Source organism: Montipora foliosa, chromosome 7 (assembly GCF_036669935.1).
Source record: "Montipora foliosa isolate CH-2021 chromosome 7, ASM3666993v2, whole genome shotgun sequence".
NCBI lineage: Eukaryota > Metazoa > Cnidaria > Anthozoa > Scleractinia > Acroporidae > Montipora > Montipora foliosa.
The window spans coordinates 10,315,561-10,318,060 of NC_090875.1; the positions used below are offsets into that span (position 1 = coordinate 10,315,561).

At 37.7% G+C, this 2,500-nt stretch overlaps 1 protein-coding gene across 1 annotated transcript in view; it reads right to left on the reverse strand.

The window, feature by feature from the left end:
* Window positions 1-2,500, reverse strand: part of LOC138010444 (dihydroxy-acid dehydratase 2-like) — a 60,432-nt gene that overhangs the window by 57,275 nt on the left and 657 nt on the right. The gene's annotated exons all lie outside the window — the stretch shown is intronic.

Genomic DNA, 2,500 nt, shown 5'->3' on the forward strand with positions numbered 1-2,500 from the left:
TATTGTTCTGAATTTCATTCTACGCACTGCATTAATTTTTTTTGGAAGATAGTCATAAGTTCTTCAAGTATCTTCAATTATTATCAGTGACATCAAAGATTTGACAACTAAAAAAAAGTAGGGTACTTATGCACTTATCTTGTGTTATTTTGGGCATTTCCAAAACTGTTGTCTACAAAGGTTGATTAGGAAATCTGCAGTTGCATAATAATTACACAAATTATGGTACATGTAATTACTGGGTTGCCTATGGGCAAACCCAGTCGAGGTCTACGTTTAGTTTGTTTGTTTTCTTTTTTTTTTTTTGTTGTTGTTTTTTTTTTTTCCGTGTCGGTAAAAGTCTTGCCTGTCACTCCCCTGGTAAGTAGTGTCTTTGTGTATAGAGCCTTCTGCCCGTATTTTCTTAGGATCGAGAGGGTAGTGGAACTGCGTAGATTTCTCTTGTGGACACAGTAGAATCATTAACTTAGCCTGCAATGGCGTCGAAAGTCATGCAACGCGAATGGCGTTTTAGTGGATCCTTAAACAAAATATACCCTTATGGAGCTCAATAATGGAAAGTCAGTTGGATAAACTAGGCATGAATCTCAAAAGCGACGAGTACTGGACTTCGACAACAATCTATCGCCCGTCGAGACGAAATCAAAGTGAGCAGTATTTACCTGAAGTACATGGTAATTTGACACAATTGAGTTTCTTGTCTTCACGCACGCAATCAAATAGGAAGAGGTTTTCGCCTCTAAGAGCAAATATGTTGTTTGTTTCAATAAAATTTTCGCTGGAAAAGGATTCTGTGGTATTTTCTGCCTTTGTGAATTATAATATCATGTTGTGTATTGAATTTTCGAGCTTAAGGTTCAAATGTGATATGAGAGAAGTTTTTTAGTATTGCTCTGTAAGCAGGAAGGGTTCACAGGCCTGTTGGAAGCGTGCTTGAGTTTCAACAAAATGAGGCCCAAAATCAGTGAAAACTTGTGACGCAGATGAATAATAAAGTAGCTGCTATTTCCAAAATGATGGAATTACCTGGTGATAAATAACGTCGTACGCGTCTTGGAGAGTAAATTTTGACTTTGCATAAACAAGAGTTGGGCGATTGTGATCTTTGTTTTGACTTCGCTCATTTCATTGTCAAACTTTATAACACTTGACAGAAAAACCCGGTATCTTGCCATCATTTGACACAGATGCTTCACTGTTTGGCGAGTAAACATGCCGCTGAATTCCGGCCATGTCACTTTCGATTTTGCAATTTACTTGAACGTAGCAAAAATCTCCCAAAATGTTTGTCGCTGATCGTAACTTTTTATATTCTATAGATCGTTTTCACGTGACGTCATCACCTTCCAAAATCTAAAACTAAAGATCCACCAAAGTTTTTATCCTCATCAGGCATAAGAGGCGGCATATCTATATCTGTTGACAATTTCACAGCTCAATAGCGTGCTTCGTTTGGAAACCAGAGCATTTTGAATTTCCGGATTATGTAGGTGCGTGACACAAAGCTACGATCAAGTTTGTTGAAAAATATATACTTATCTCATGATTTTGAGCCCTTTTAGAAGTTAGAGCATTAGGAAAAGTGCTTATGTAAATGCTTGTTTTTTCAGTAGTGATAATCAGTCGCCTAGATAGCCAAAGTCAGTTCCAGATGTTTACACTATTTTCCGGCCTGCGAAACATTTCGACGAATATCTGAAGTTTGGGGAAACGCAGAGGCCTAAAACTTGGACAAGTGTCTTATTTCATTATCTTCTATAAGATAACAATTTCTTAGCGTTTTGCACTGGATAGTTTTTGATTTATTTTTTTTATTGCGTGACAGTGAAAACGATCTATATTCAAGGTTCAAAATTAATGTTGTTTTCATGTCGTAAATATTTTATTCTCGATCGACCGTCCGGGAAACTTCCTTCTGCTCTTTCTGAAAACTGTGTATCAATATTTATTTGCTTTTTCATCAATATTTGTTTTGCATAAAGCACGCCAACAGAATCTGTACCTTGCTGAGTTCGTTAATAGTATTTTCGGTCAGATGTTTCTGTTTTTTATGAGGGGTTTATTGTTTTGGTCTCCCATCCCAACACTAACCCCGCGAAACAGGGCTTGACTTCAGTGAAGTTTAGTATTACAAAGTTTTCGGATGCTCATAGGGCACACTTGTGGTGAAAAGAAGTTGTGAGGGAACTTGAAAATTATCAACATGTCAGCCCAGAAGCCAATGTTTCTCGCTTCTCTTTTATTTGTTATTCTTCAGAGACTGGAATGCTGTATTCAATACCACACAATTCAGTGCCTTCTGATTTTCTGTAGCACGTACCACAGGCAAGCCAGTGTATGCTTCACAGAAGCATCTAGTTATATAGTAAATATGTAAAATTCCTAGGGTTTGCGGCTGCCCCTAACAGTGTTCGACACTTACTTTCTTACTAATTTGCCCTTTGGGCAACCAGTTTTGTGTTTTTGGTTGCCCGTGGTTTTTTTTCGGTTGCCCACCTTC